At 41.4% G+C, this 20,575-nt stretch overlaps 1 long non-coding RNA gene across 3 annotated transcripts in view; it reads right to left on the reverse strand.

The window, feature by feature from the left end:
- LOC130358893 (uncharacterized) overlaps positions 1–20,575 on the reverse strand; it is a 208,215-nt gene that overhangs the window by 36,608 nt on the left and 151,032 nt on the right. For 2 of the 3 annotated variants that reach the window (XR_008889690.1, XR_008889689.1), the window contains 2 exons: positions 9,179–9,264; positions 4,657–4,804 (listed from right to left, as the gene is read on the reverse strand). This is a non-coding gene — a long non-coding RNA (uncharacterized LOC130358893). Of the gene's footprint in view, positions 1–4,656; positions 4,805–9,178; positions 9,265–16,960; positions 17,183–20,575 lie in introns of those variants that run through there. The other variant, XR_008889691.1, reaches the window with a different exon arrangement.

Here is a 20,575-nt window from a genome sequence, read left to right on the forward strand (position 1 = left end):
ACTTCATTTATTCCAGCAGTGTCAGCTCTGCTCATCCTACATTCCTCACACTGCTTCACATGCTTTCTCCTTCACAAATCACCTGCTTTTCCACCAAAACGTTGAGTCTCTATTTCTGACAACAATCTCTAATCCTATCAAACAATTTACACAGCCCTGCATCATAACGCCAACATGCTGTGAACCTTTCCCAAAATTCAGTAACAGTTTCACCTAGTTTTTGTTTGCATGCCACAGCAATAGGCAGTGATGATTTTTGTTTGAAAACTTGGTTCCTCTTCTAATTCTCTCCATATACGCTCTCTACCCTTCTCGAGATTACAAATGTAGTTGTTAGAGTGGGGGTCAGGTGGTATTTATCATTGGCCCCCTCCCTTGGGAATGGGCTGGAGTCCTTCATGAATTCTGACCAACCAACTATATCATCTACCCACGGATTCACTAAGTCCCTCAATTTTGTAGGGCTAACTCGGGCCACATAAGCCTTACATGTTTCACCGGGAAGGGGAGGAGGATAGGACTTAGATGATTTGGAACCCATGTTCCGTAATTGGTGCAAAACCACAATCTCTGGATTTGGATTCCTCTCAACAGATTAGGGATTCTCTGATTTAATTGCACCAATCACTGAGCATGCACGGTATCTCTGAACAAACTGTCACTTGCTTTCACCACATCCCGGGTCAACAAGTTTCCTCTAGCCGGGAGGGTGGGGCGTCTTACAGATGTTTTGAGAACCAGCAGATTATTACTATTATTATTATTAGTATTAATATTATAACAGTTATATGCACCTTACTCTAGACATTAAAGCAATGGGTAGTATACTCACGTGTCTTCTTAAGCGTAAGGGGAAAAAAAGGAAGTTACAAGTAAAACACTAAACAGAACTAAACAGAAATACAAGAAGTTTTTGTAAGCGTTAAGCCAAATTGAAACAAGACAACCACCCTGGATTGTCAAATTACTCTTAGTTCCTCATTTCCCCTGTTCCCTGAACAGAAGGCAAATACTGTAATACTGTGTCCCAGACACGATATGAAAGTAACTGTTATACTTACTGGAATCGAGACGTGGCCAGTGCCCCCCGGGTCGACAATACCACACAAGGATATGGTTCTTACCGGTCCGGAGGATGACCCTCTCGACCCCGGACTGAGCCCCCAGCTGAAAGGTATTGCTGAATAATCTACTCAGTACCCCTGGTACTGGTTCTCTGTCTTTTCTGTACCCCTGGTACTAGGTCCAATTTGGCTTAAGGCTTGTACTGGCCAGGAGAGCGTCTTGTCAGGTGTGGAACAAAATACATGCACACAGGATACCGTCTAAGTACGCTCTGTTTTACTATTTGCCAACGTTCATATATATATATACCATGTTGCTTAATAGTTACAAGTCAGCAGAACACAAGAACAGGATGTACGTGCACAACAGTTAGGAATCAGCAGTTGAGAAAACGAGAAGTACGATACGAGCCTTGCGGTTACAAACGGCAGAATCAAGATATCCATTTTAGGAACTGACCAGAGCAGCATATGTTTGCTATGGGGATTTTCTCCTAATCTGGACAGTTCCTAAAATGGACAGAGATGTCAGCAGAGAGCTCTGTGTTCCAAAAAGAAAACAATTTCTTCTGTAGTATTCAGCAGCTAATAAGTGATTAAAATTTTTTAATAGAAGTCATTTACAAATCTGTTTAACTTTCTGGCACCAGTTGATTTAAAAAAAAAAAAAAAAGTTTTACCGAAGTACCCCTTTAATGGTACCATTTTTGTTTTGATGTGACTTTTTGATCACTTTTTATATATTTTTTTCTTGTAAATGAAGTGACCAAAAATGCACAATTCTGGACTTTGGTATTTTATATATTTTTTTATTTACCCCATTGACCTTGCGGTTTAATTAACATTATATTTTAATAGTTCAGACATTTACACACGCTGCAATATGTGAAACATAAACACTTTTATGTTAATTTTTTTGCATTATTTTATTTATAAAAAGGAAAAAGGGGGATAAAATTTTTTTTAGGGGAGTAGTTATACACATTTATTACTTTATTTTCTTCACTATTTCTTACAATTTTATGCTATTGATAAGTGTTCTCGGCCCTTTGCTTCTCTAGCCTGCCAAAGCACCCTCAATCCTCCGCGGTGATCTTGATCACTGTTAGTATCCAGCTGCCATGACTTAACTATCGGCTTTAGCTCCCGCAATTGGCTTTGATCGCGGTATCTAAAGGGTTAATAGCTGTGGCCCCTGGCTGTCGATTTCAGTCAGGAGCCGCATGGTGCAGACTGGAAAGACGTCACAATCCCACTTTGTAGCTGCCCACCCCCTCCCAGGATGTACCTGTACGTCCTGTGGAGGGAAGGTGTTAAAGGGGTATTCCAGGCCAAAACTTTTTTTTATATATCAACTGGCTCCGGAAAGTTAAATAGATTTGTAAATTACTTCTATTAAAAACTCTTAATCCTTCCAATAGTTATTAGCTTCTGATTCTGAAGTTGAGTTGTTGTTTTCTGTCTAACTGCTCAATGATGATGTCACGTCCCGGGAGCTGTGCAGTTCCTACGGGGATATTCTCCCATCATGCACAGCTCCCGGGATGTGACATCATAATTGAGCAGTTAGACAGAAAACTTCAGAAGCTAATAACTATTGGAAGGATAGATTTTTTAATAGTAGTAATTTACAAATCTTATAACTTTCCGGAGGCAGTTGATATATAAAAAAAAGTTTTTGCCTGGAATACCCCTTTAAAGACTAGTGATGAACGGCAGGGGCCATATTCGAATTTGAATATTCGTCCTATGTTCGCGAAATTTGCATATTCGCTATGTTCGGTTTTTTTTTTCCATGCAAAAATTCGTACTGAAATGTGCATAGTGTCCAGTCTGGAAGTGCCGATATTCGCATGGATATTCGCATAAATTTGCATAAAAAACAAATATTCATCATTACGAATATATATGACTATATTCTAAATATTCGACAAATCGTGAAGTGCTGATATTTGTGGTAAAAATTTGCATTTCGAATATTCGTGCTCAACACTATTAAAGACTATGACAGTCAGTAATCAACCAGCTAAAATGGTTGTTGTTGAAATAATCAATTTTGGTTAAAATAATGAACTTTCCCTAATGTGTATGGACACTCTAAGGCTGGGTTTAAACTAATAATGTGTACTATGAAGTCTATGGAAAAGCGACTGTTTTAAAAAAAAATGTCTGTAATTCTAATGTTGTAATAACAGCAGTTTGTTTTTGTTTCTTTTTAACAATGGGGGTGAGTTACATTTCACACACCAGTCTTTAATAATGTCCTGGTGCCCATAGCATTCAGACAATCTGTTAAGAGGCTGCGGCCTCTCAACCAGGTGCTGCTGCGTCTGTCCTGCACACCACTGGCATATATTGTAATAAATTAGATGTGAGCTTGGGCCATGCCCAGTTAGCATCTGACCACACCCACTTTTTCTAAACCATCATAACAGACTTAAAAGGGCAAAATATCACACATTTTTGGGCAAACTAACCCTTTCCCCAAAATACAAATTTAATAAATCAAAGAGCCTTTTTCATTGTCTTTCATATCACATTATTAGATTAAAATGACATCCATTTATGCTTTTTTTACAGCATATTTTGCTTTTAATTTTACGGTATGTGAGCCCAGCCTAAAGGCGCAGACGTAATAATATGTACTAAAGCAGTCTCTGAATTGTTGCTAAAACATTCCCCTAGTATTTAAATACGGTATATGTACCATTCAGTATAGTCTCTCTGTTTTACAGTCCCTCGGAGCAAACCTTCCCTATTTTGCATTCCTCACTATCCATCAGAATAGTGCCAGACTTTGTCTTTTAGGAGCCTGTTAAATTGCTTTCACATACAGTTGTTTAAAACATCACAAATTATTTCAGATATCTTTACTCCTGCGACTCTGCTTCATCTTTTACAACCACAATGTATTCTTTCATACTGGGAGCGCTTACTTTATTTTTCATAGCATAAATTATTACAATTATTGTTGGCAACTAGCTGAAAAAACAAAAATCTATACAAAAAGTCAGTGTAACGGGCCCATTTGGACACGTTTTTCTGGGTAGCAAAGCAATGACTATTCAGGGGCTGAATGACGACACATTATATCTTTTCTAGGATGTGCTAAACGCTTAAACATCTGGAAGTTGTAAGTTCTCTGCCCTTACAGACAGATTACTATAATATTCCTCTCTAACAATATTTAATGCGGGGTTAACTAAACAAGCCACTTACTTCCATCACTAAATTACTGAATTATGGCACCAAACAAGCCCCTTCCCTTAAATCTGTAGCAAGGATTTTCCATTATCCTAAATACATCATGTGCTCCACTGTGCTTTTTATTCTTCTGGGGTTGGTAAGTTATTGGAAAAACCTAATGCATAGAAACTGTCCAACCTTAAAGGGGTATTCCAGTATTTTTTATATTTCACTATGCTACAGGGGCTGTAAAGTTACTGTAGTTCATAATATAATGTCTGTACCTGTCTCTGATGGTTGGTCTCGCATTCTTATGTGATCTTTGCTCTGGATTTAATTTTTATCAGCATACAAAATGACTTCTGTCTCAGGTATTCCCAGGATGCAGTGCGGCCAAGACACTTACTTGCTATTCAGATGATAACAGGGAGCCTGTTCTGCTTCAATGGGTGGAGCGACTACAGGAAATTTGCAACAGCTGGAGGCACCCTGGTTAGAAAGCACTGGTCTTTTGCATGGAATTCAGCTCCTTTGTGGTTCAATGGATGGGGGGGCTGATGTGTGGGAGGGAGAAAAGTGGAATTATGGTATTTGTAGTAAAAGAGAAAACTCCAATAGGAAAAAGCCAGTTCACAAAAAGATAGCCACAGCTTTATGGTAATCTCACAACATTTTACCCAAATACAAGCACAGATCCTTTTTAAGCATGCCCATTACTGTCTGGCAGGTAAGTGTCAAAATCACCTTATGGTGGATAATCCCTTTAAAAAAAAAACACTGGGATTCTAGTTTCATGATAATTTATTTGCCAAAATATTTATTTATATGCCATACATTTATATGTGTAAGCAAATACCATTCATGTATAAAAACATAATCAAAGGGGTTGCGCTTAAAAAGTTTTCCCTGGTCCAACCGCTGGAGCACCACACTATCTTGAGAACAGGGAGTCTAGTTTCCCAATAATATGTACATATACTCTGCTTTATTCATTCTCTATAGGACTAGTGTTGAGCGGCATAGGCCATATTCGAATTCGCGAATATTCGCGAATATATGGACGAATATTCGCGAATATTCGCATAATCATAATATTCGCGCTTTATTTTTGCATTTGTGAAAATTTGCGTATGCGAAAATTGACATAAGCGAAAATTCGCATGTGCGAAAATTAGCATATGCGAATGTTCGCATATGCGAAAATTCGCACACCAGTCTCACACAGTAGTATTAGAGCCTTCTTTACACCACACAAGCTGGAAGCAGAGAGGGATGATCACTGTCATGTGTACTGTGAAAAAAAAAACAAAAAAACGAATATTCGTAATTACGAATATATAGTGCTATATTCGCGAATATTCGCGAATTCGCGAATATGTGATATTCGCGAATAAAATTCGCATTGCGAATATTCGCGAGCAACACTATATAGGACACATATTCTTTCTCTGTGGCAGAAACAGATGTATGTTTCCAGTGGTCCTCATAGAGAATTCATGGAGGGAATAAGGCCTCTCTATTCTTCTGGGACACTGGGGTTCTCATTGCAGGGGGGGGGGGGGGGGGGGGAAGGCAGCGGTCAGACCTTCCGGGATCAGCTAGTTATCCCCTAGCCGATGTTAAAAAAAAAAACTTTTTACCTTGACGACCCTTTTAAAACTGGTTGCCCAACTGAGAACCAATTAGTTGTTACCTACCTCAGAAATGAGAGACACAGGACAAGTGACATAACTAGGGCTACAGTGGAGTTAGCAAATTAGAGACACCCCCTACAGTTTAGAGGTCACCCTAGCTCCAGCCAAAGCCTGCTTCTAAAGCTGAGACTGTGCCTCCACTTTGTGGAAGTGTTTGTTGGCTTTAGTAAAGCTGGGCCTTCTTCACATTACTCACATGTTGTGCAAGACAACCTTGCCTCCCCACACACCAAGATCGGATACCTCACAGAGCGTGCCCCAGGGCGGATATACTATCAACACCTACTGTGCTGTCCCCCTTGTCACTTTGCCAGTCCACGGAGTGTGGGACAACCCTGTTGAAGCCCTCATTCCAGTGTGACCAGAGCTATATTAACCATGACTGGTAAACAGGGACGTGCACAGATATTTTGGGGGGCAGGGCTCAAGTAGATAAAAAGGATACTTGTAATAAAAAAATGTTTGTATAAACCTTACATATGGTAACACAACACAATTCCTGAGGTAAGGGACCTCTGGCAGTCATGTCCGCTGAATGAGACTTGCATCACCCTACGGAAGTCCCAATCAATGAGGGCATTATAGGGCAGGTGCATTAAAAGGGCAGGGGCTCAAGCCCCCTTTTGAGTCTATGTGCGCATGTTCCTGCTGGTAGAGGACTATGGGTCTCACATCCCACAGGAGTTGAGGGAGTTGCTCCCTCCGGGTTGCTGCATTACACTAAGATATTTTTTCCATGTTTTAAGTTTAGTTTTGTTTAAATTTTCACCTCCTTTCCATCTGACAGAGAGAACATTTATTTCTTTGTTGGACATTTTATATTCCCGGGTTCTTCCGAGACATATGAAGGCTTGTTTTATGAAGGAAAGTTATACTGGAATGCTTCTTTTTTTTACCACATAATGTGATGCAAAACAAATTGAATACAAAAAAAAATTCCTGCAAATATGTAATCTTCTGTAGGTCAGTACAATTAAAGCAACACTAACTACAGTTGCAAGAAAAAGTATGTGAACCCTTTGAAATTATATGGATTTCTGCGCAAATTGGTCATAAAATGTGATCTGATCTTCATCTAAGTCACAACAATAGACAATCGACAATAGACAATCACAGTCTGCTTAAATGGGCACTGTCAAAAACAAAAACTTTTGACATGTTGTAAATCATGCAAAACCAATATGTTTTGTATTTGCTTTCATTAGAAAATGTTCAGTATTTCATACTGAAAAAGCCAGTCAAGCAACTGCCCCCCTGCCTGCTTGAACACATACTAGTCCTGCTGTGTCCATGCATCATCACCTATGTCATGGACACACTTCCTTGATTGACAGCTGTGAGTGCAGGGATCACAGCTGGAGGAAAAATCCTCCCATTGTCATCTTGTGTCCCACTACTGTCAGTGAGGACAAGCTGGGAGTTGTAGTTTTGCTAATGCTAGGGGAGATGTGAGCAGACAGCATACTGAGGGAGGGGGCGGAGACCTGCACAGTGAGGCCACGCCCCCTCCCTTTGAGAGGAATTCAGAAAAATTATATATCTATATCTATCCAAAAAATGAGGTAGAAGCGGCACTCCAATGTCACACAAAAAACATGGTTCATTCCCTCATCTGTGTACAGCTAAGCACCCAAACGGATCTTGAATCCTGCTTCACGGTGCTTCTCCTTCTTCTCCCTTTTTTTGTATATATATATTGTTTTGCATCTCCATCTGACCCTTAAAAGTTTTATTTTTTATTTTTCCATCTGTGAAGCAGTGTGAGGGCAATTTTTTTAGCACAGCATTCACTGAGCAGTATAAATGATATTATCTGTTTAATTTTTCATAATTTAGATTTAGTTTTATTTAAAAAATGGAGTGAGGAAGTTTTTTTTTATATGGGGGCATTTTCTCAATTTTTTTAAACTTTATTAGAAATGTTAGTCTTCCTATGGAACTTACATTTGTGATTGTTCGGTTGCTTAAACAGTACAATTGTATCCTTGTGAATTGCAGTATCAAATTGGAGATCTCGCTTTATGCAAGTGGGTGTAATAGTCCTGTTATGGCAACCCAGAGGCCTTCAGAAGGAACCTTCAGCACATGAAGTAAAACCAGACTTCTTCTTTAAAGGAGGTTACACAACAAACACACAAGTACTGACTTCCACATGTTTAAGGCCATTATGGCCCTTAGTATAACTTGGCTATCTGTCAGCAACAACAAAAATCCACAAACCTGCCTCTCCACCTGCCAAGTGCCCAATAGTAGCAGGGTCTCTGTCAGTCTGCCCCAACTCCTTATTCTGTCTATTCCTGGTCACATTCACGACGCAAAGGTTGTATTATCTACTGTTCAACATTTGACGAGGCAAGAGGACTATGTGTGGGCGACCACGAATGTTTGTTCATTGTACATTGCAATCCCACACACACTTGCCATAACTTTGGAAAGGTACTTACAATATATATTTACTGACGAGAATCATTACATAATGGCCTCATTCTTATTTGCACTTCGCCGTGACAGCCATGCTATGGGAACGGTACCCATACATTTCATACTAGAGTCAACCGAACCTACCACTACCTGCAGGTCCAGCTGACTGTCTTAGGTATATGGTGGCCCCCTGAATATTTATGTGTTTAGGGAGACCAGGAGAGATAACTCCCGCCCCCCTTGTATATTCAGCCAATAGTTATTTAAAATGTATGGTCTGTTTTACCCATTTAACCTTAAAGAGGTACTCCGGCCCTAATACATCTTATCCACTATCCAAAGGATAGGGGATAAGATGTCTGATTGCCGCGGTCCCGCAGCTGGGGACCCCAACAATCTGTCATTCAGCACCCACCTTTGCGAGCTCTCTGCAGCGCTGGAGGCTCAGAGTGTGCAGCGTGACGACCAAGTGACCGGTGTATCATAACGTCACGACTCCGCCAGCGGCAGGACCCCTGCGATCAGACATCTTATCCCTATCCTTTGGATAATGGGATACTATGTATTAGGGCCGGAGTACCCCTTCAAATTTACTTCATATACTCAAAAGGTTCTTTTACTCAGATTTAAATCTCAAACAGGATATGCAGGTTACTGTGCGATCAAGGTGCAATCTGTTTATTGATTCTCCCACTGCCATTTCTACTGACACCGATTTGGTCTTTTTCACAACCTACTGGTATTATACTAGGACTTTGGATACTCAGAAATGACTAACAAATGAATTAGGTTTGTTGTGAGAAAAGCACTTACCTACTCAAGATAATGTCTTTTCCCCCAGTCTCTTTTCAGATGTCTCTCAATCTCACCCTACAAGGGTACACAATGAAGCCAATTTCCTGCAAAGACACAGAAAATGCATTTGCTGTAATGTTATGTAAAAAGGTATACTATCAGACAATGTATATACTGCAATGTGTCATATGTTGTTTATTTGATCTATTCAGGTACAAGGTATTGAGTGGTTTTTTGCTACATTCTCAAAGCCTTCTGGATATGTTAGTTGACCACCTCAGGGCACAAACCAAAGTAGTGACTTAATTTTACACTATTAGATCCCATCTATTTCTTCTTACTTATTTGACATTGATGCCTATTAGTGAGTTATTTACTAACTGCATTGTTTGACACTTTATACCAGTAGTAACAAAATGTAAGTATGATATTCAAGAACGTCATAGGACAAGGTCAGTTCAATAATATCACATCGTGAATGTGAACAATGCTTCTTACGTTCTGCTTTTTTTTTCCTGCAGTCTAATTTTATGTTTACATTCCTTCTATAAATTAGATTGCATGTTCCTTGGGACAGAATTCAGTCGCTGCCATTATTCTTCCATGCTAAGAGTTCACCTAATTGACGTCTTTCACTAAGTCAGGCTAAGATGAAGATTAATATTTATCTATAGAATAATTGCAGTAGACAGGGAGCGCAGGGGAATCAGGGATTGCTCTACAACCTCCTATAGCAAGCAGTTACAAGGGCAAATGTTGCATACCCTGCAAACTGCTGTCTAGCAGTGATGAGGTCAATGGAACAATCATTTGCTTGTCTGTAAAAGGGCAATAGCACTCATCAGGCAAAAACGCCTTTTCAAGACATCTTGGCTGTGCATCTTCCCTTCTCCAACAAAGAAACGTGTATCTCATCTCCTTGTAAAGACAAATAATAAACATTTACTTTTATCTATCCGAGCCAAATTATGTGCAAAGATAAAAATGGTGATAAATTCCCCCCCTCCCCCCCAAAACACTCCACCTAAGCACTACACTAAATCCACTGTGTATGGACTCGGGATTGAAATGCAGAGGTGTACCCATGTCGGATGTGGTTTATAATGAATGCCTTGTGAATGCCATCAACAGGTAAAATGGTGCTGAGCATTTGATCCCAGGCATGACAAATGAAGTGGGCTTTTGAAGGTGTTCCAAAGAGAGGAAGTCAGGAAAGTGCTTAGCAAGTTGGTGTTAACTATACAGTCCTACGTCTCAAATTCTTGCCCTATAATCTGTTGCAGATCTGCTCCATCTGTCTTCGCGAATGAGCAGTCTACAAGAAATAAAACACATTGTTCATTCTTTTCTTTCTTCCTTTCGAGTGAGGAAACCGCTAGCTCCGACATGTGCGCTGTGATAACCACTTTGGAGATGTCTGCATGCATGTCCAGCTTAGCATGACTGCCGCACATCTGGAAATAGAAAGACTTTTATATTCTAAACAAGTTGGGTAAATCATAAAGATACTCATCGGTGCAGGAGTGAAAAGGATTCTGGGAACTTTTCAACAGTTGCCAACATTTTTAAATATTTACAAGGGTCATTTCCCGGCTAAGCTGGTGCAGCCAATAAAGTTCTGTGGAATTTTGTTGAAGTCATCCTTGATGTACTGAAATACCCATCAAGTTTTTTTTTCCCAATGAATATTTCATTCTCAGCCCTGAATAACTGCATATAACATACAAAACAGTCGGATTTACTGTACAGTTGGTTAGTAACACAACAATGCTACCTATGTATAAATCATGGGCCTAGATATTGATTTCAGAGATAATTACTAAATAGGTTTCTAATGCTCCAGTGGCTGTAATTGAATCTAAACTTTGGCAGTGAAGTGGTTACCTCTGAGTTTTGCAGAGGACAAGGACTTGGTGTACTTTTATTGTTGCACTCAGGCCACATAGTCTTATAAAATATTTAAGCAGTGTGCCCTGGCATTGATTTGATGCAAAGATGGGAGAAAGATCAGGATGAATATATTTGGTGTGAGCTTCACGCCAGCCTCCTGCTGGGAATATGGACTCTATTGTCCTATTTTCCATCTGCTCCATCCTGCAATGGAAGGAAAAGAAGAGGCAGAAGGGGGAAAATAGAGGATGACGTGAGGCTGGGAGGGAAGGATGTGGAGGAGGGGGGGGGATGATTAATATTAAGAGGTGTCTGGTAATTCACCAGGCCTCGCCATGGTTGCTCTGCCCGCAGATGGGATGTGTAATTGGAGTTTAAAATGCATATACATGCACAAAATCTGTGTCCTAAGAATAGCTCTGGGAACAGGGTGGGAGTGCGTTACAGGAAACTGTTCAGTACTAGGGCATGCTTAGGCTGCGAAATGATGCTGTAGTTAACCTCTTTGCTGTCACAGGTCCTGAAAATGTCTTGTAGGCTCCTGCAGAGGTAATAGGCATGTGTTTTCAATAACAAGGATTAATGCCATGGAAAAATACATGTTAAAGTTACTAGGAGGTGTGCAGAGCATGCCAAGCAAGGGTTTTGAACACTTTCCATCTGTAGATTCAAGTCATGGACTCAGGTTATATAGTAATGGTCAGGTCGGCACTTGGTGGTGGTGCCCGAGGTGGGAGAAAATCAGTATATAGAATAAGGAACCCAGCACTCACCGGTAATGCTAAATCATGTGGATTTATTGATTCATAGTAGAAATCATGACATGAAGGACGCATTTCGGCATATTGCCTCCCTCAGCTTGCTGCCTATGGCAGCAAGCTGAGGGAGGCAATATGCCGAAACACATCCTTCATGTCTTGATTTCTATTATGGATCAATAAATTCACATGATTTAGCATTACCGGTGAGTGCTGGGTTCCTTATTCTATGGCTTATCATATCATTTTCTTAGTAAATTAACAAAAAGAAAATTGGTTTAGAGGGGTATTACACAGCCAGGCTGCTGCCCGATTCTACTTCATCGGCGCTCGTTTAAAAAGCCTACTACAATGCTCCACCATCGTGTAGGCAGGGCCACACAAATCCTTGCTGGATAGATTGGGCAGCCCTTAAATATCTTACTCAGGGAGATGTGCAGCCGACAAATGATATTATTCTTAAACATAGTGCAGAGTTGTAACAGGGTTCTCTATAATTTAGAACCAGCTCTATGACAATGCCTCAGTTGTCAGTATAGAACACAGTATGCATTAGAGTGACGTGTACTAGGTTTTCCTGACTTTAGCTAATATAAATCCCCAGAGAAAATTATACAAATAAAATATGCAAGCAACAGAATACATTTCTTGCTTTCACAGCAATTATTGGCTATGATGAGAATGAGATCATATCCAGTTACTACTTGAAGGGAATCTGTCAGCTGCAATTCACATTCCAAACTGCTAATACTGTTAGATATCTGTTAGGACACCGAGACACAGGGCACCTTTCATATATCTGTCTGTACTTCTATAACATAGAAAAATGCTTTCATTCTCTTGTGTCACAGAGGTGCTCCCAATCTCCTGAAGTGCTGAGGGTTGGAAAGTCTTCTTCCTCCCCCTTCCATCTCTGTTCCTGTTTGACTGACAGTCAGGACTCAGCACCAAGCCCTGTTTTCAAATCTCGTTTCCAGCACTGTGCATACAAATTGTGCGCAGGTGTAATATTCCGAAGCAAGGCTTGGTTTCCAGCAGCCTGTAACAACAACAAAGACGTGGTCTCAAATGGCTGGAGGTGCTCAACACCAAATGCGGTTGTGCATTTATACTGGGGGAGCAGATCCTGCCCTTGTAGTCCGTTGCTAGTGGCAATCCCCAGCATAAAAGTGCATACAATGGAGGATGCCTGCAGTGGACTACAAGTTCCACAATAGAATCCTACACCAGATAAACGGTGTGGATGTGTAACAATTAGAATAATACAATACAGGAATATGGGTGCACTACTGTGGTAGACGTAAACAATTACATTTGCTAACCCTCAACACTGATGTTAAAATTGAGACATTAGCCAGTGTATCCTTATATGAAGGACATACCTGGGCCCGCACACACACTCCAAGGTTTCTCCAGTGGCACGGGACCTAACCCTTACCTACCTGTGCATGATAAAACCAGGGGCCAGTGGGCAATTACAGCACCATTAGGTCCGACTCAAAGCCTGCTCCCAGGTTACCTCAAGTGTGGCTGGGCACACATACAATGGGAGGAGGGAGGCAGACTATAAACCCCACCCAAGTTGGCTGATATGGTTGCCGGCCTCACAGTTGGATCTTAATGCTGCCTTAATAGTGATCAAGGCGCATTAAATGTGGAGTTTACACACCTCCAAGTATAAGATTTAAACAACAACAAAGATGTGGTCTCAAATGGCTGGAGGTGCTCAACCCCAAATGCAGTTGTGCATTTATGCTGGGGGAGCAGATCCTGCCCTTGTAGTCTGTTGCTAAGGGCAATTCCCAGCATAAAAAATGCATACAATGGAGGATGCCTGCAGCGGACTACAAGTGCCACATTGGCATCCTACATCAGATAAACTGTGTGGATGTGTAACAATTAGAATAATACAATACAGAGTCGGACCTAATGCTGCTGTAATTGCCCACTGGCCCCTAGTTTTGCTTACCATGCACAGGTAGGTTTAGTGTTAGGTCCCGTGTCACTTGAGAAACCTTGGCGTTGGTGTGCGGGCTCAGGTATGTCCTTCATATAAGGATATACTGGACAATGTCTCAATTTTAACATCAGTGTTGAGGGTTAGCCAATGTCATTGTTTACATCTACCACAGTAGTGCACCTAAATTCTTGTATTGAATTTTCCAGCAGACTGTCAAAGAACAGTAACCCTCTGTATACATGTCTTTTATCCAATGTAATACTTATACTTCCATACACATTTAGTATAAGGGCTTGATCTAATAATATGTTTGGTTAAATATATCTTTATATATGTGTTGAGTGTATAACATGGCCAGGAAGGTTCTTTAGGAAGAGTGATAGAAGAGTAATAAACCACAGTAACCTCCTAAGTACGGCATCAAAAATGTTCTGACCAAAGAAGATGAAAGACTTTCATCTTTAAAAAAAAAAATAAAAAGGTGTTTGATGCTGATAGGAGGAAATTCTGCAGAAGCGGAAGTGCCTGAACTACGAGTCATTGGAGCGGTCTCTCAATTCCACCGGTCTTGATTGATTTATCTCATAGATCTTTCTTAATCATTTATCCTTATAGCATATACAATGGAAGGAAAGCTGCTCATTTATTTACCTAAACCTTGGGGGAGAGGAAAAGCAAAATATGAGGACACTCTTTTTCTCATATCCCATCCTCATATGCTGACCTTATATTCTATCCCCATATCCCAACCTCATATCCTGTCCTCATATCCCGACCTCATAACTTGTCTCCATATCCTGTTCTTCTATCCCATCCTTATATTCCCACCTCATATCCTGACCTGTGATGAAGAGACTGTCAAAAAGAGAAGGGGGCATGGCATTGCGTGGGGGAGAGGTGGATTTATGGGAGGGGTCATGGCTTGCAAGATGGACCAACATAAATAAATGGGTGAAAAAGGGGGCATGGCATTTCATGGTGTGATTTGCAACCTAGACCAACACACAATAAAAGGGCAAAAATAGAAGGTGGTGAAGGTTGGAGGACCTGGAATGTTGGTTGCTGTAATAATGTTTTGGGCCTTAAGCTGAGACAAAAAAAAGGGCTGAAAATAAAAGTTGTGTGGCTTGAATGAGGGGGAGGAGCTTGTGTGATGGGCGTGGTCTACAAGCCGGACCGATACACTCATCCTGAGAGGCAGTGCATGGCTTGTGGAGTAAGGTACTGTTTGGAATCAATACTGGAACATACATACATAGAGTGATGTGGTCCTCTTCAATGTTTCCCAGCGCTCATCCTTACAATTGCTATTCTATTAGTAGTGACAGTGCAAGGAACTGCACGGTTTGGATAACTCTTTTAATTTAAAGCATGCTGACCCTTTACAAGATATAGACAGTAACTTGCTGCTATATACATAGCATTAACATGATTTTCTCCCTTTGTAAGAATTGTTCTGGTGAAGAATTTCTGAATAAGTTCACAGGACTTTGTCCTTCTTTATGACCACTGTTTATTTCTTGTGTTTTTGATGACAAATAAAACCCAGTATAACCGTCCTTACTCATGATTCATATTTAATTCATTCTGTGATCACATTAATATTAAGGAATCATATTTCATCATCGCACTATGTAAGTGCCAGTAATGTTACTTTATGCCTGCACCATACTGACCTGCTTTACTTAAAAGTATTTAACCCCAAAGTCCTGGGAGATGCCTGTAATGTGTTACAGAGTAGTGCTGATAAATATTAATGTTTCTTTAATTAAGCCGCATGTTCCAGGAATGGCCCCTGAGATGCTACCAAGGCATGTTTATGTGCCATAATCTAATGAGCCAATAATAACTTCCATTCTCTACCTGTGCTTTGTTTAATTAAAAACACAGAAGGATGCAACAATCATCGCTTCTTTACTACATGTGAACGTAGAGGACCCCACGAAAGCGCACAATTCACAGGACCCCATGGAAACTAAAAATCCCAATATTTTGCTTCAATTCATTAGATCAACGTGTTTTCTAGCAATGCCGATGGTATCAGCCTGTCCCCAGATCACAATGTATAAGCAAAATGTGCAATATGTACAGAGGCAGCTATACCATATGTGCTACATTTGCCGTTGCCCAGGGGTCCAGCAGGCAATGAGGCATATACTCCCACTCTAGAATAAAATGTGTGCTTTGTATTGCCATCTAGACAACATGCAAGAAACTACAGTAATGGTTTCGGAGATTTCTCCATTGGGCCCAAACTGTAACACAACAATGTATTCATGGTATAGGGCCCCATAGGTCTAGCACAAGACAACTTCATTTGAAGCTAACTTGAAACCCAATCATCAGATATTCTACTATTCTACTAATAAATATTTATGGAAAACCATTTATTGTATCCTTAAAGGGGAACTCCGGTGGAAATTATAATTTTTTTTTTCATATCAACTGGTGGCAGAAAGTTAAACAGATTTGTACATTACGTCCAATTAAACATCTTAACCCTTCCAGTACTTATCAGCTGCTGTATACTACAGATGTACCATAGAGAAATTTGTGAAGTTCTTTCCAATCTGACCACAGTGCTCTCTGCTGACACCTCTGTCCATGTCAGGAACTGTCCAGAGCTGGAGAGGTTTTTTATGGGGATTATGCTTGAAATCTGGACAGTTCCTGACATGGACAGAGGTGTCAGCAGAGAGCACTGTGGTCAGACAGAAAAGAACTACACAGCTATACAGCAGCTGATAAGTACTGGAAGGATTAAGATTTTTAAACAGAAGTAATTTACAAATCTGTTTAACTTTCTGGCATCAATTAATTAAAAAACATTTGTTTTTCACTTGTTTTGTTAAGCTCTTGTGAGCAGACTCCTCATTGCATTTGTTTGAATTGTTGAACTGTTTGTTACTATGAGGGTAGAAACACATGTTGCAGATACCCTGTTTATTTGCTGCAGCAGAAAATGGGCCAGTTGAATCCACTTCTGCGTTTGGACCATTTTCTGCTGCAGAAAATCTGCTGCAGCAAATCTGCAATGTGTGTTCCTACCCTTCAAAGTCTGATTTACCCTATACATGTGATCTCTGTATTATAAAGTGCTGCAGCATGTGTGGATACAATATAAAAAAATAGTAATAACAATTATTATTATTAATTATTAATATTATTATTAGACTCGACATTGTGACGTACAGTATTTGCCCATTTCCAAGACTTGAAAACTTGAGGTCCGGTGCCTTCATTACTTCATTACCAAAAAAGTTGGGTTAAAAAAATCCCTGGTTCCCCCTCATTCATTCTTTCTCTTATTTCTCTTCTTTCTTTGTTTTCCATAGGATGTATGTAAAGATGTCATATTTACTAAACAAGTAGTGAGTTATGAGGTAGGGCACAACTCAGTTCACAGTGGGAGGGGGATTTATGAAACCCTGTCCAAAGTAACAGTTGCCGAGTTGCCCATAGCAACCAATCAGATCGCTTCTTTCATTTTTCAGAGGCTTTTTCAAAAATGAAAGCAGCAATCTGATTGGTTGCTATGGACAACTCAGCAACTTTTTCTCCGGACAGGTTTTGATAAATCTCCCCCAAGGTCTTTATTCTCTTCAAAGCATTGCTTTACGTTGATATTATTGGTCTTGCATGGTCTAGAACAGTGGTCTCCAAACTGTAGACCTTGAGATGTTCCAAAACTATGACTTTCGGAATGCCTGGTCAGCCAATGGTTGTACAGTGACCTCCCGACCTACGATGGCCCCGACATACGATAATTTCAACATGCGATGGCCTCTCAGAGTCCATTGCATGTTGAAGGCCGCATCAACATACGATGCTTTTGTATGTCGGGGCCATCGCATAAACGGCTATCCGGCAGCGCAGACTGCTTCAGCTGCCACCGGATAGCCGTTTACGGTGCCCCGTGTGTCCACTGACGAGATCACTCACCTGTCCTCGGGGCTCCGGCGCGTCCTCTTCGGGATCACCTGCATCATCGGCGCTCTCCATCATCGTCATCACGTCGCTGCGCACGCCGTCCCGTCATCCAATAGGAGCGGCGTGCGTAGCGGCGTGATGGCGGCGACAGAGAGCGGTGACAGAGAGCGAGGATGCCGGGGAAGCAGAGGCCTTGCCGGAGCGTTGGGGACACCCGGGGACGTGGCGACAGAGATGAAAGGCGACATTCAGGGCAGGGCAGGTGAGTACAACTTCCTATGCATGTGGTCTACAACCTGCGGACCTCCAGATGTTGCAAAACTACAACTCCCAGCATGCCTGGACAGCCAACGGCTGTCCGGGCATGCTGGGTGTTGTAGTTTTGCAACATCTGGAGGTCCGCAGGTTGTAGACCACTGTCCTATACTTTACATTGCACGGATCCCTCAACATACGATGGTTTCAACAAACGATGGTCCGTTTGGAACGGATTACCATCGTACGTTGAGGGACCACTGTAGTTTTGCAACAACTGGAGGTCAATAGTTTGAAGACCACTTTTCTAGAATGTACCTTATTGCTTATATAAAAGAAAGAAAACTTGAAAAATGACCTATAAATACTCCTTTCCCATAGTGTCATCCCCCCCCCCCCCCCATGGCAAAGAGCAGAAAAAAAAAGCTTGATAAGGCTGCTGTGCCAACTCTGGCTTCTTCTTCTTGACACAGTACCGTCCCGTTCTGCCTAGTAAGCAGATCCCAGAAACAGATTCCTTCAAGCGAATCGCAGACTTACAGCGCAGTGACTGCAGTAAGGGGCTACTTATTTATATGTATCGCCTTCCGTATCAGTCTCTTAAAACCAACAGAGGCTGAATTTATGAATCTGGAAGGTAAAATGTAATTACGGTACACTGAGGTGAGGGAAAGAGCTTGGACTTTGGTCGAGGCAGTGAAACCTTGCCAGCATACCTGTGCGAGGCCTACTTCAGGATTCCTTGCACGCATTTCTGCGCACATATGTGCCTATGTTTGTGTACATGCATGACCTGGGGACTCTCGGCCTCTTTGTCTTGAGCACACAATACTTGTGCAAACACAGTGGAGGGAGGCGGCAGGCTGTGTGATGATTAATTGCTGCGGCTCTGTGTGTTGGCTGGGGTGGGGGCGGCAGAGATAGGATTCAAAAGAGAATTCCAAATATTTAAATTGCTAATGATGTTGCACATTGGCTCCATGTGTCCTGTACTCCTAAGTCAGGCGCAGACCTACAAAGGTGCGGGGGTGGAGGCCTCAGGAAAAATTATGATTATAATTCAAAGGGAGTGGGCTTGAATTGATGCCTGGCAATAAGGCACCGACATCCCAACTAGTCAGTAGATTCATCCACAGCTAGACAACATGGTACGTACTTGTTCCACTTGGTAAAATAAATGAAGATTTTGAAGCTAGAAAACATTATAAGTACTTGTTCCACTAAAATAAAAAATAAATGAAGATTTTGAAGCTAGACATCATTTTAAGTACTTGTTCCACTAAAATAAATGAGATACATCTGTTAATTCTGCATCATAAGGAACATTAAACTTTAAGGTAGTTAAAGGGGTACTCTGCTGGAAACATCTTAACCCCTATCTAAAGGATAGGGGATAAGACGTTAGATTGCGGGGGTCCCGCCGCAGGGGACCCCTGTCATTCAGTGCACGGAGCGTACTCCGCTCTGTGCCCGATGACTGGCGATGCATGTACGGCTAGGAACCATTCTACAATCTAACATCTTATCCCCTATTTAATAGGGGATAAGATGTTTCCAATGGAGTACCCCTTGAAGCAGGCGATGTTGGGGCAGTGCTTGACTGATATGAAGAACAATGTATGATATCAGTGTATAAGCGACTAGTGATGTCGCAAATATAAAATTTTCGGTTTGCGAACGCGAACTTCCGCAAAAGTTCGCGAACCGGGCGAACGCCATTGACTTCAATGGGCAGGCGAATTTTAAAACCCACAGGGACTCTTTCTGGCCACAATAGTGATTTAAAAGTTGTTTCAAGGGGACTAACACCTGGACTGTGGCGTGCTGGAGGGGGATCCATGGCAAAATTCCCATGGAAAATTACATAGTTGATGCAGAGTCTGGTTTTAATCCATAAAGGGCATAAATCACCTAACATTCCTAAATGGTTTGGAATAACGTGCTTTAGCCCCCTTTGGGCAGCACATAGAGCCCCCCTTGAGGCATCACATAGTTAGATCCCCCCTTTAGACAGCACATAGATTCCCCCATATTAGGCAGCACATAATTAGAACCCCCTTGAGGCAGCACATAGTGGGATTTGAACCCAAGGCCCCAGCGTTGCAAGGCAGCAGTGCTAACCTCTGAGCCAACATGCTACCCTTAGCATACATCTAATATCCACAGTTGCTAAAATGGACAGAGATGTCAGCAGAGAGTACCAGAAAAATTAGGCATGTACACATGCCTGAAAAATTTTGTATTGTTGCAGCCGCTTCTGTAGCAGCGGGCAGAAAAATTGCAGCACCATAACAAGTGCAGCAGCAGAGGCCAGAAAAATTGGGAATGTACACATGGATGAAAAATTTGGTATTGTTGCAGCCGCATCTGTAGCAGCAGCCATAAAAATTGCAGCACCAGAAAAAGTGCAGCAACAGAGGCCAGAAAAATTAGGCATGTACACCTGGCTGGAAAATTTGGTATTGTGGCAGCTGTAGCAGCGACCATAAAAATTGCAGCACCATAACAAGTGCAGCAGCAGAGGCCAGAAAAATTAGGCATATACACATGGATGAAAAATTGGGTATTGTCGCATCCGCAGCTGTAGCAGCGGCCATAAAAATTGTAGCACCATAACAAGTG

The sequence above is a fragment of the Hyla sarda genome, chromosome 2 (assembly GCF_029499605.1).
Source record: "Hyla sarda isolate aHylSar1 chromosome 2, aHylSar1.hap1, whole genome shotgun sequence".
Classification (NCBI taxonomy): Eukaryota; Metazoa; Chordata; class Amphibia; order Anura; family Hylidae; genus Hyla; species Hyla sarda.